The sequence below is a fragment of the Herpailurus yagouaroundi genome, unplaced genomic scaffold (assembly GCF_014898765.1).
Source record: "Herpailurus yagouaroundi ecotype Mexico unplaced genomic scaffold, PumYag 192, whole genome shotgun sequence".
NCBI classification, from domain to species: Eukaryota; Metazoa; Chordata; class Mammalia; order Carnivora; family Felidae; genus Herpailurus; species Herpailurus yagouaroundi.
The window spans coordinates 14,109,787-14,123,816 of NW_024412423.1; the positions used below are offsets into that span (position 1 = coordinate 14,109,787).

General features: G+C 39.0%; 1 pseudogene; it reads right to left on the bottom strand.

The window, feature by feature from the left end:
• Positions 1-6,907: 6,907 nt before the first annotated feature.
• On the bottom strand, positions 6,908-12,461 carry LOC121010843 (glyceraldehyde-3-phosphate dehydrogenase-like; annotated as a pseudogene).
• Positions 12,462-14,030: the final 1,569 nt, after the last annotated feature.

Here is a 14,030-nt window from a genome sequence, read left to right on the forward strand (position 1 = left end):
AACTCAACAGTTTAAGGAATGGACCCTCAAAGGGGAGGCCAAACGTCTTGAGATCAGCCTCCTCTGCAGCAACTCCGAATGGTCCTTGTGCTCTGAGAATTCCTCAGTCACTTGTCTAATTCACTGTCCACGGCCACCAACATGTGATATTTCACAGGAGGGCCTCCCCTCCTCACCCCCACCCCATATCCACCACCGAATGAAAGCCAAAAGGTTCACAAAAGTTATTCACCCACAGAGTCATTAGCGGAGAAAACGGGGGAAAGAAGAATTTACTTCCCCTCATCCACAGATAATCATCTTCTGTCCTAAAGCATAAATTTTGATTACCCAGATTATTTTAGCTTTCAGAGTCACATGGGTTATAAGTGGTAATAAACTCATTCAGCCTTATAAAAATTAAAAAAAAAAAAAAAGATTCCAACCACAGTATTTAAGAATCTGACCTCACAGCATAGTATCCACCCATTTCTCTTTGCTGTCAGTGTGACCCCTTTTTTCCTTTCTCTAGCTACACTTCAAAAAGAAAAGAAAGTGATATGACTGAACTCATCAGGGCACAAATGTTTGCAGTCAAGGAATGGGGTTTTTTGTTTTGTTTTGTTTCATCTGCTTTTCTGTATAAAGTTAAATAGCCTACATAGATGCCAAAATCAAGAGCTTAATCACAACGTACTTAAACCCAACAGAGGAACGGGTAGCATTTAAGCGTGATCACCTCGTGGAGAGGTGAAATCCTTCCAACTCAGCCAACTTTGTTCTCACCGCCTTGATGACTGTGAGTTGGAGACGCATCTCAAGGACACTGCACTCACTGTCGAATGAGCCTTCCAGAAGCTTTGCTTACCTCAACTATCCCTGCTAAAATACGCACTAACGTTTATGGTAATTTTTAATACTTGTTCATTTCTAATACTTAAACCTTCACAAACCAGTAGGCAAAGTTACTCTTTTCAACAAGCATCTCACATTTCAAAGAAAATCCATGTTGGCATGGCTATGAAACAGCAGCATTCTTTGTGGATCCACGTCTATCTCTGGAGCAAGGAATCAGGTTTTCAAAGGGCCCAGTGAGGCATGGAGAAATTCAAGCAGGCACTTGGAAAAGCTGTGCTCCTAACAGCTACAGAAGTGTATGTGTAATATAGTTCCATTTTTTTTAATTCCACATGCAGAGACCGGGAAACAGGAAACAAAATACTTCTAAATGTCATGAGTAGTAGAATTACACTTTTTTCTTTTTTTCCTATATGCTTCTATATTTTCCAAAATATCTGCCACAAACCTGCTATTTTTGTAATCATATTTTTTCAAAGCATATGAAGTTAAAGAGATGACTTTTATTTCCGTGACTGCTGGTCTGAAGTATAGATTATGTGAATTTCGGAGTATTTGGTTATCAGAAGGATTCCCCTCAAATAAACTTGTGGTATATCCAGGAGATAAATTATGTCTGCTCTATACAAAGATTTCTTTTCATTAACCATATTGTAAATTGCTTGCATTTACAGTTACCAAATTTCCACGCTGCTTGAATTTCTCTTTTCTTGGCCATACCTAGTCAAGTTTTCGACAAAACACAAATGCTTAACAAGAGAATCACCATACGTCAATTGCTTTGGGCATCTTGTTCAATAGTCTTTTGAGGATTGCAACTTTATTTTTAATAATTAAGTAACTCTCTACTTACTATACACTTCTACCAGATAATCCCCACATCCTTCTGCTCTGAGAATGAGTGGAAAATGCTAGTATGTTTTCATCAAGTAAATATGTTAGGAATTTTGCCTAGAGGAGTAGAGTGAGAGCCAAAAAACAGAGGGAGCTCATCATTGGTTATATACAGCATATATACCAAGGACAAAGGTGTAAAAAATGTTGGTTTGTATCAGAAAAAAAAAAAAGAAAATTAGATTCTTAGAACTGTTTTGTTTTAAAAAAAATAATCCATTCAACAGCTGAATTTGAAACACAGTTTACCAGTTGTTACAGTAAATATATTCAAAGTGAATCATATAACCACTAATGAGGTTTGAATCACTCAAGTGTACATTTGCTGTGACAACATTTTTCCCTTTACAGATCATCCCTCTATTTATAAAAGAGCTGAAAATTAACATTTCCTGCTTTTGTCAAACTGAAGCATCTTTCAATAGTTCCCAGCAAACATCTGAAGGATTCTTGCATCCTGAGATCATCTGGCCATTATGTTTTCAAGTGTTGTCTCTTTTCAAGAACCGGGTGAGACGCGCAGAATAAGTGATTGCAGATTCTTTGTAAAATAGCAACAAGAACACAACAAGAATACCCGATGGAGAAAAGATCATGGGTTACCATTCACGGCAGATGGGAATCAACGTAAATTGACAGTGGAAGTTTTCATTCTGCTTTGCACATGACTAACCACATGTAAAGCCTGAACCCCAGAGAAATGAAAAACAAAATTGCGTAGCTGTGTTTTTAATACTGTGATTATTAGTATATCGAGCTTTAAACAGATTTGTTTCCTCCTAATTGAAATAGTTTCTTAAATAACGTCCTTTTAAGAGCATGTGCTGTTCAGATACCAAACACACTGTAATGCCCACTCATCTGCACAAGCATTAATCTTAAAGGGGAACAGTTTTCTGGGTACTTTTAATATAGCCTCCCCTTGTCAACAGTGAGATGGAAAAGTCACAGTTCTTCTGCAGAAATGTCAGCTGAAAATGCTAAACAGAGGAAGAACGTTCTCATTCTACTGTAGACCTGATGTTCTCTACTCTCTGGTAATTAAAAGTTCAGGCCCTGGAATTTCACTGCATATAAGGGAACATCTTAAGATCCGTAGCTTAGTCTCATTTCCTGAAGGAGTGAATAAAGTAATATTTTGTCATGGGATTTACCCAGTTCCCCAAGCGGCAGACACACAGGCAAGTATGTAAAATCAACTATCTAGAAGATGTTTCCAAATTATTTTACTGAGCACATTCTTGTCTTCAACATCTTTCTCATCTCTTATTCTTTCAAATTTTCCTTTGTTTTCTTTTTCTTGCTCCCCATAAGCTTTCTATGATTCATTCCTCTCACGAATTCTTGCCAGCCCGTTATTCTGAAACCTTTCAAAACTGCTACCCTCTGAGTTCACTTTTTAAGAGAGGGATGGTCTCACTCTTTTGAATCTACTGCCTTAGTCATGTCCTGTCATTCTCTAATAATTTTACCTCTTGCAATACCCTTTGTAGCTTACCATCAAGCCCATGCCGTTCCTTGTCTATGAAATGTCTTTCATACACCTGTCTTCATTCTCCACTGTCAAAATAGCACTCATCCTTCAAGGACTCATCCAAATAATGCCTTTCCCCTGTGGTATTCCCCTGAATATTTTACTTATAATTACATTAAGTTTTGGCTAATAAATGTCCCTTTCTCACCTTGTGGGTTTGTCCTCTGTGATAAGATTCTAAAGACACATGGGCAGAGAGGGAGACAGGAAAAATATGCACCTAGCTAGCCAAGTCAACTAAACCGACCTCACTAATCAATAAGATGGTCAATGTCAGAGCTAAAGCACCCTTACAATCAATACCTCTCCCGAGGCACCCAATAGTCAGCATTATACTCTATAGTTTTGGGGCTGCTTTCTTACTACCATGAGCATCTTGAGGGCTTATTTATATTTGTAACTCAACATCTGGTCAATATCTACTACTTACTCAGGGCTTAACAAATATATGTTAACACTGCCTGCATGTTTCAACCCTAGTTTTTCTTGTTTGTTTCTTTTTGGTTTTTTGTTTTGTGTTGTTTTGGTTTGGTTTGATTTGGTTTTTGGTTTTGGTCCACATCATAACATTTCACTGCAAAAATGATTCCAAACAGTGAAACAGACTTTTAAGAGGGTAGACAAATCTCCTCAATGGAAATTATTTTCAATGGCATTGACCATCAATCATTATTACAAAATGTAAGTAAAAGCATTGCTGATGAAGGAATTTTATTATAGAAGATTCTTTTTTAACTTCCAAAGAACTAGAATAAGTTTAAGCTTGTATAGAGACAAATGATGAGTTTACAAAGGAAAAAGCAACTTCGTCTAAAAATTAAACACCAAGCTCTCACAGCCTGTAATTCAAAACATCTCCCCCACAAACACACAAAATTTTACAGTTCATTTAAGAAATGAGTGTCATGACATTCAGCTTTCCTAGACTGAGGTTCAGAGTTGTACTTGTTATTTGAAAACAGTATGTTTAGGAAGTGGTCCTCCTTCGGATAGTGTGCTTTGAATGGTCAGCATGGGCTCAGGTTTCACACAGTAACAACACTAACATAGCCAATATTTATGAGTTTTTGAACCATGAAAATGTGAGAAAATAATCTTTTAAAATAACAGTTCCATGATATGTCTTTAATCAAACAATCAGAGCACCCAAGAAAGTGTAGTTTTGTATATACTAAACGGTGCCCTTCACAGTTACATTTTTAACCAAAGCAACTTGAGCACATGGAAAAAAAAAGAAGTGTTTTTCTATAGAAACTATGCTTATGATTTTCCTATTCCATTACCCCTCTTTCTAAGTGCATTTGTATAAATAGTATGATTCATTGATTTGAAAATTAGTTAAATTAGTTATTGCATTTACAGGCACTGTGAGTAGGTATAACTCAAGATAGTCAACCATACAAAACAGTAAAGTTTTGTTCTGGCTTCATTCAAAGAACTCAGTGTTAGATTGTTGTATGAATAAAAAAGGAGGCAGATGAGGAATATGAGAAGAAGAAGAAGAAGAAGAAGAAGAAGAAGAAGAAGAAGAAGAAGAAGAAGGAGAAAAATTAAGAGGAGGAAAAGAAGTAAAGAATAAGAAAAGGGGCTCCTGGCTGGATCAGTTGGTAGAGCATATCACTCTTGATCTCAAGGTCACAAGTCCAAGCCCCACATTGGGGGTACAATTTACTTGAAAGAAAGAAAGAAAGAAAGAAAGAAAGAAAGAAAGAAAGAAAGAAAGAAAGGTACACCTGGGTGATTCAGTCAGTTAAACATCTACCTCTTGATTTCGGCTCAGGCCATGATCTCATGGATGTGAGATCAAGCCCCACATCGGGCTCTGCACTGGACATAGAGTCTGCTTAAAATTCTCTCCCTCTCCCTCTGCCCCTCCCCCACTCACAGTCTCTCAAAAAATAAAATTCAAAAATAAAGTAAGGGGTTCCTGAGTGGCTCAGTGGGGTAAATGTTCAACTTTGGCTCAGGTCATGATCTCACAGCTCATGAGTTCGAGCCCCACATCGGGCTCTGTGCTGACAACTCAAAGCCTGGAGCCTGTTTCAGGTTCCATCTCTCTCTCTCTCTGCCCCTTCCCCACTCACACTCTGTGTGTGTCTCTCTCTCAAAAATGAATAAGCATTTAAAAACATGTTTTTAAATAAAATTAAAAAAAGATAAAAGAAAGAAGGAGGAGAAGAAATAATAATAATATCCTAAAGAAGAAAAGAAGTTATCCATAAAAAAAGTTGTCTGTCTTGTTGCTGAGCATCAGAGATAATTTGTTTTAGAATTTATTTAAGCAATATACACACATAGACACACACACTCATACACACACACACTCATACACACACACACTTTTCCCAGAGCTTTGTTAAAACTCAGGTAAAACTAGAAAAAATCAAAAACAAAGAAAAAATCCTAAAAGAAGCCAGGGGGGAAACCATACCATATCTATAGAGGAACAAAGATAAGAATTACACCTGACTTCTCAGAAACCATGCAAGCAAGGAGAGTGGAGTGAAATATTTAAAATGTTGAAAGGAAAAAACACCAACTTAGAATTCTATACCCTGAAAAAATCCTTCAGAAGTAAGAGGGGCCTGGGTGGCTCAGTAAGTTAAGCAACTGACTCTTGATTTCAGCTCAGGTTATGATCCCAGGGTCGTGGGATCGAGGCCCAAGGAGCCTGCTTAAGATTCTCCCTCTCCCTCTGCCCCTCTACTCCACTTGGTCTTGCTCTCTATTGCTCTCTCTAAAAAAAAATTTTTTTAAATGAAGTAAAAGAGAAATAAAGACTTTCTTAGACAAATAAAACTTGAAGGAATTTGTTGCCAATTGACCTGCTTTATAAGAAATGTTAAAAGAAGTTATTTAGAGGAAAGGAAAAGAATATAGGTCAGAAACTCAGATAGGCATAAAATAAGCAGGAGCATCAAAGGAGGGATAAGTTAAGGTAAGATAAAACATGCAAGATGTTAGTTTGTGCCAGTATTGACAGTCTTAGTACTGTTCTAGACATAAAGGACATAAGGTATAAATGAAAATGAAAAACACACATATATGAAAGTAAAATCATTTTTTAGAAATAAAGGGTTGGGGTTTTTTCATAGGATGTTTACCTATGGCTTTCCACTACACTAAATATAAAAGTAGAAAACAGTTTTCCAGGGCACCAGGAGGTGCAGTTGGTTAAGCATCCAACTCTCGATTTCGGTTCAGGTCATGATCTCAGGGTTCGTGGGATTGAGTCCCTACATCGAGCCCTGCATTGGGCTCCACACTGACAGCACAGAGCCTGTCTAGTATTCTCTCTCCCCCTCTTTCTCTGCCTCTGCCCAATTCATGTGTGTAAATGCACACACGCTCTCTTTCTCTCTCTAAAAAACAAAGAAATAAATAAATAAATAATAAAATAAATAAATAAATAAATAAATAAATAAAATAAATAAATAAAACTTTTTAAAAAAGAGTTAAATTTCCATTAATATGTGAACAATCAGAAAGCATTATGGCATTATGATTACTTTTAACAGAACAAGAAAGACATCGGGGATCTGCTTCCCTAACAGGCATCTTGGATTTTTCTGTTTGTTTGTTTTGTTTTGTTTGTTTGTTTGTTTGTTTGACTGGATACAGTATCCTTTGTTGGTGGTACATGACAAGGTAGGTTTCCCCAAACCCTCACCTTCTTCAGGGGATCTGGGATGGAAACTGGATAGAGGTCAGGAGATTCTCAGTGTGTTGTGAGATGAAATGAGGCAAGGTCTCCCCAACAGGTGAGGGCCTCTCTCTTCCTCTTGCTCTCACTGGGGCTGGTGGTCCAGGGGGCTCGTACTCTTTGGAGGTCATGTGGACCATGAGGTCCACCACCCAGTTGCTATGGTCAAATTCATTATCATACCAGGAAATGAGCTTTACAAGGTGGTCACTGAGGGCAATGGCAGCCTCAGCATCAAAGGTGGAAGAATGGGTGTCGCTGTTAAAGTTGCAGGAGACAACCTGGCCCTCAGTGTACCCAGGATGCCTTTGAGGGCACCTTCTGATTTCTGCTTCACCAGCTTCTTCATGTCACTGCATTTGACAGCTTTCTCCAGCAGAGCAGCTCCATGACTGACACGTTGGTGGTGGGGACACAGAAGGCCATGCCAATAAGCATCCCATTCAGCTCAGGGATGACCTTACTTACAGACTTATTGGCACCAGTATCAGCAGGGACGATGTTCTGAGCAGCCCCTTGGCCATCATGCCACAGCTTCCCAGAGGGGTTGTCCATGGTTTTCTGGGTGGCAGTAATGGTATGGACCATTGTCATGAGTCCCTCTAAGATGCCAAAGTTGTCATAGATGACCTTGGCCAGAGAAGCCAAGCAGCTGGTGGTGCAGGAGCCATTGCCGACCATCTTGAGGGAGTTGTCTTACTTCTCGTGGGTCACGCCCTTCACAAACATGAGGGCATCAGCAGAAGGGGCAAAGATGATGACCCTCTTAGCCTCAACCTCCAGGTGAGTCCCAGCCTTCTCCATAGTGGGGAAGCCTCCAGTGGACTTCACAACACACTCAGCACCAGCATCACCCCATTTGTTGCTGGTGGGATCTCACTCCTGGAAGGTGGAGACGGGCTCCACTTGTCCATCGAGGACAAGTTTTCCATTCTCCGCCTTGACTGGGTGGTGGAATTTGCCATGGGTGGAATCATACTGGAACAAGTAGACAATGTAGCTGAGGTCAATGAAGGGGTCATTGCTGGTGACAGTTTCCACTTTCCCAGAGTTAAAAGCAGCCCCGGTGACCTGGTACCAAATACGGCCAACTCCATTTACTCCGACCTTCACCACTGTGACTTGCAGATGTGGCTGGCACTGCACCAGAAGACGCAGCTGTCTGTCAAACGGGGAGGAGCAGAAAGCCTGATTTTGTTGATTTTAGTTATACTCAGTGGTGTGGCAGTTACTATTTAACAACCCTCTCCTGTGGGCCAATATGGTCTGTGCCAGCACACTTTCCCCCGTTTAAGGCAAAGATGTTCAGCTTTCCCTGATATCATTTTGCCTATTGTCACTGACAAAGCCCAAGTTTTTTCAACAATGTATTCACTGAGAAATTTTCCAGCTTTGAAGAGCCCCCTAACCAAGTGAAATTTAATTTGAAATTAGAAATGAGGTCAACAATGTTACTCTACTAAAACAGTGGTTAAGTCCATGGGACTTTCTTATTTTTAAGTCCCTGGGATTTTAGACAGTCAGACTGAAATCCTATTAATTCCTAGAAGACATGAGTCTGAGCTTGCCACTTAACCTCTGTAAACCACTTTTCCATATCTCTAAGTTGAACATAATACGAGCCCTGCCTTACTGTTTCATAAAAATTGAACTAAATAATCCATGTAATGTATATCCTGTAATCACTATATGTGCATAGGACGCACACAGACAAAAAAAAAAAAAAAACAAAACACTCAAATTACATTATCTACTCTTATTCTTTGAGAAAAACCAGAGTATTTACAGCTATAAACTTCCAAACTAATAGTCTATCTTGTGTAAAAATGAATTCGCTTTCCTGAGTTATTTATAGTGGCACTTTAAATTTATTTTCAAAAATGAACAAGTACATTTAATTTAAAATTAATAAGACCATTATTGTGTATTCATTAAAATTTCATGTGATTATTGGAAGCGTTTATAAGGTACGCAGTGGACTCATTATATAGAGAGACAGTAATTAAGCTTTAATAAATGGAATTTGAAATAATCATTTATAAAAATATATTATTGAATTTGAGACCTCTTATTTAAAATCTATCTATAGTAGCTATTCACTAGAGGCAAAATAAGAAATTATATGTTTTGTGAATATTTAAACAAATAGAATTAATTTTAGGAACCGATGACAAAGGGTAAGTCTTCCAGTCAGAGCCAATCTCCTGTCTGCTAGAAAACCATGTTGCAGTCAGGACAGTCTTCTGACTTTCTTTTCTGCATCTTCTCCTTTTTTTAATAATCAAGGTCATTACTTAATGATGTCAACAGTGCCTCCTTTCTTCCTGCAAACAGTGACAATAAATGGCAGGTTTGTACATGTGTTGTCATGAAGGTCAGGATATAATTGACTTCACTAATAATACCTGGGTGGTTTAATTTAATTTGCAGATAATTTCTCTGGTTTGCTTTTTTTTTTCCTTATTTGTGATTTTGCAAGGGAAATGGCAATGTCTAATTTCACTTCTTTAAAACATTTGGTCACTCGAATAGCTAAATTATAAATTTCAAGAAGGCACCATGAATATTTTATTTACAATTTTTCCCCCAGCTACTAGTACAGTGCCTGGAATGTAACTAGGGCGGATTTAATAAAGTTTTCTCAAGTGAATGAATGAATCAATGAATGAACGCATGAATGAATGAATAAAGAAAATAGTGCAAAACATGTCTCAGAAATTACTAGAATTGTTCAGAGTAGTACTTTCTTACCTCAGTTGTAAGCTCCTTTATTTTTTCTTTAGAGTACTTCTTATAGTGTGACAATACATGTTATATGATTATTTGATTAATGATTACCTCTCCCACTAGATTATTCTATTTACAGTAATACTCACTATCAACTTCTAGGACAGGAGCAAGCACTTAGTAAGCACTCAGTAAACAATGATCAAGGAATGAATGGCTCCTGTTTAGGTAGTCCATTAATTAGTAGACATCAAAGCTCTACTTTAAAGTCCTATGTCCCACTTGATTTGACAAGAAAACTCTGCAATAAAAAGCAAGTCTAGGGGTGCCTGGATGGCTCAGTTGGTTAAGCATCCAACTCTTGATTTCAGCTCAGGTCATGATCTCACAGTTCATGAGTTCAAGTAGTGGGCTCCACACTAAGAGTGCAGTGCCTGCTTGGGATTCTCTCTCTCTTCCTCTCTGTCTCCCCCAATCTCGCTCCCATGCTCGCTCTTAAAATAAATAAACTTTTTTTTTAAAAAAGCAAGCCTATTTGATAATATTTTGTTAATGTTTATTTATTTTTGAGACAGAGACAGAGTGTGAGTGGGAGAGGGCAGAGAGAGAGAGGGATACACAGAATCTGAAGTAGGCTCCAGGCTCCGAGCCTGACATAGGATGATAATATTTATTATACATTGGCATATGCCCCAAGATTTTCAGTTGTCCTTTATACATGAGAAGTCTTTAGAGATAGTTTCATCTCATTTTCTCTGAATAAACATGACATGCAGACGAGCATTTGTATCCTCACGTTTAAAATATTTAATATATATTCTAGAGGTGCTGGGTGGCTCAGTTGGTTAAGTGTCCGACCCTTGATTTTGGCTCAGGTCGTAATCTCACGATTTGTGAGTTTGAGCCTGCATGAGGTTCTGCAGTGACAATGCAGTGACTAGTTGGGATTCTCTCTCTCTCTCCCTCATGCTCTGCTCCTCCCCCCTCCACTCCTCACTCTCATTCTCTCTCTCTCAAAATAAATAAACTTAAAAACATTTTTATAAAATACATAACATATATTCTAAAATATACAACATATTATAAATTATAATACTTTAATTTTTTTAATGATTTTATTTTTATTTTTATTTTTATTTTTGATAGAGAGTGACAGCAGGGGAGGGGCAGAGAGAGAGGGAGACACAGAATCCGAAGCAGGCTCCAGGCTCTGAGCCATCAGCACAAAGCCCAACACGGGGCTCGAACTCACAGACTGCGAGATCATGACCTGAGCTGAAGTCGGATGTCCGACTGACTGAGCCAGCCAGGCGCCCCTAAACGGTATTATTTTAAGTGCTCTATTTCTCATCAGCCAAGTAAGCCTCAGTTATTGGTCCAACTATTTTACCCTGTTTTTGAAGGTGGGACCAGTAATATTATAAAACAAAACATGTATCTGGTCAGGTCTCAGTGTGCACCACAAAGGTGTCCGTGATTTGTGGTCCATATGAAACCAAAATATATTCAATATATAGCCCTACATATTGTCAACGTAACCTTTGGGTCTCTTTTTATGCTCCAAGGGAAAATGCTGTGGAAAACTCCCTATACACAAACCAACAGGCTTTCTCACATATTTCCCTCTCTCTTTTCAAAGGTGAAATAAATTTAATCTGAACACTAAGGAGTCTCTTATGTAAATGTAAATTAACAAATGTAAAGCAACAGTAGCATTAATAATAGCTACCAATTATTAAAGGTCTATTACCTTCTTAGCGGTGCACTAAATCCCTATTCCTTAAAGCTATTCCTCACGACAACACTGAAAATAAACATAAGTCTCATTTTAATATTCTTCTCAAGATTATGTAGTTAACAAGGGGCACAGCTGGTATGTGAACACAGCATTAGTCCATACGAATACGGCAGAGATTTTCAACCCTGAGGCTGTTGACATTTTAAGCCAAATAATTCTTTGGTGTGAGCGGGGTACCCTGTGCTTCTACCCAACAAATGCCAGTGAATCCCCCTCCCAGTTGCAACAACGAAAAATGTCTCCAGATATTGTCAAACGTCACTTAGGGGGTAAAATCTCCCCCACTCCCTACCCTTCAAAGCCCCACCTATCTCAAGCCATCACCCCCACCCTTGTCCTCCACCCCCATTGAGGACCACTGGAACACAATGCAGTTTCTTCACTATCATTAGGGAATGAAGGGGGTAAGCCTAAGAGTCCAGCATTCAAATTTAACCTATTTTAGCATGTACTAAAATTGTAAAAACCGGGTATACAGTTATATGGCAATTTAACCAAGGAAACTTCTACCTTGACAAGATATGCTAGGTAAACCAAACTTTACAAGGTAAGGTATTGTTTATTTTCTTGCACCTTGTTTGGAAATGCTTCAATTTGGGGAAACGAAAGGAGCAAAATGGACAAAAACAGAAGTATATTGAGGTTTTCATCTGCAAGTTTCATACATTTAAGGAATTCAGGTAGGTTAGTGGAATTAAATCTGTGAGTTAAAAATGAGAGACAGGATTCCACTTCCTGTTTGTTTTCCAGTGATTTTTTTTGGAAATGGGGTTCACCCTGAAGTAAGAGTCATGAATGCTGTTTCTTCAGGTCCTATATGGTCTCTCACTTCTGTCTAAAGTCAGAGGATCAAAATTGCAAATGATTTTTCTAATTGAAGAAATCAATTAAAAGGATACCTTGGAATTCTGAACAGCAATTGCTGAAGGGTAGTTGTGAAAATGAATTGTTGGCTCATGTTTACTCATTTTGCGAGAACAAATACAACCTTTGTTTCTCACACACAGTATTACACCGCTGTGTTTTGTTTTTGCTTCTGTTTTTGGCACTCTTGGTTTCAGGTTTCGCTTGAGATTTAAAGACGAATAGTACTGCATAGTCAGTTACTTTAAGCCACAGATTTGTCACGCCGTATCAGAGGTGAAGTAAATTTACCTGCTAACAGTAGTCACCAGCTTTTTTGTTCCTAAAGAAGATTGTTTAGTTATTCTCCTGCTCCATAAAACAAGTTATATGTAAATATCTTATATCTCCACAACACCAAGATTGATATAGCATTCCTCTAGAATCAATGAACCTTAAAAATTAAATATGGAGGCACTTTGCTAGGCTCAGTCAATTAAACCTCCACCTCCTGGTTTGGGCTCAGGTCACGATCTCACAGTTCGTGAGTTCAAGCCCCGCCTCGGGCTCTGCACTGACAATGCAAAGCCTGCTTGGGATTCTCTCCCTCCCTCTCCCTTTCTCTCTGCCCCTCCCCTGCTCCCATGCAGGCTCGGATGCTCCCTCTCGCTCTCTCTCTTTCAAAATAAATACATCATACACTTTAAAAAAAATATTCAAGAAATTAAATATCAATAACAGACTTTCGTTTCCAACCGTGATGAAGTAACTGATATCAGTGAGCCCTTCTGAGAAAACAACTGTAAAACTGGACTATATATATCTGAGCGATGATTTTCGGGAACTGGACAAGAGGCAGCCAGCTGAGAAAAGGAGAGCACGCAAAACCGGCTCCACATTTATCATAGTTTTCTGCCTACGAGCACTTGCTGGAGGCTGCACAGAAGGGGAGACCCCAAGCACAGGCTGGAGGGCAAGACCATCCGAGTTGAGGAGTAAGGTGGTTGTTTGGATCTGCAGAAACGGCTGACTTTATAAGGCAGAGTTGAGAAAAACAGAAAGTCCGAGGGCCCAAAGGTCAGTGTGAGAGCTTGCCTCAAGCTCTTGGCTGAGGACAGGGCCATGTGTGTAAACAGTGACATTCCGCAAGTGGAGCAGTGCAAAGAGAGACAAGAGTCCTGGCCAAGCCAGGGGCAGGAGTGCCACCAAGCACATTTGCCATAGTGCTGAGATCCTCCAAGGTCACACCTTACAACTCAGGACTATGCCCCAGATTGAAAGCCATGACCCAGGACCAAGGACCAAAGTGAAACAAGCCTCCAAACAAGCCCAACAGGCACAAGAGGATCCATGAATAACTGCCTGCCAAAAGAAGAAAAAGAAAGAAAACACACCGATGTATAAAGAAAGACAATATATTCTGGCGGCAGGAGGGGTAAGGAATTCTAAACGCGTATAAAGCTCAAAAACACGAAAAGAAAAAATGGACGGAATCAAATCCAAAGCACTGGTGGACATGTTTTAAATCATTAACATATCATAAAATGCAGAGTTGAGGCGTTCATTTGAATTTTGATAATTATGTATGCCTATTCCCGTAACTGCCACACATATACACACAAAAAAACAAGCTACGGCACATTTTTGTCACCTCAAAAATTTCCTGATACCCTTTTCCAATCAAATAACTACCG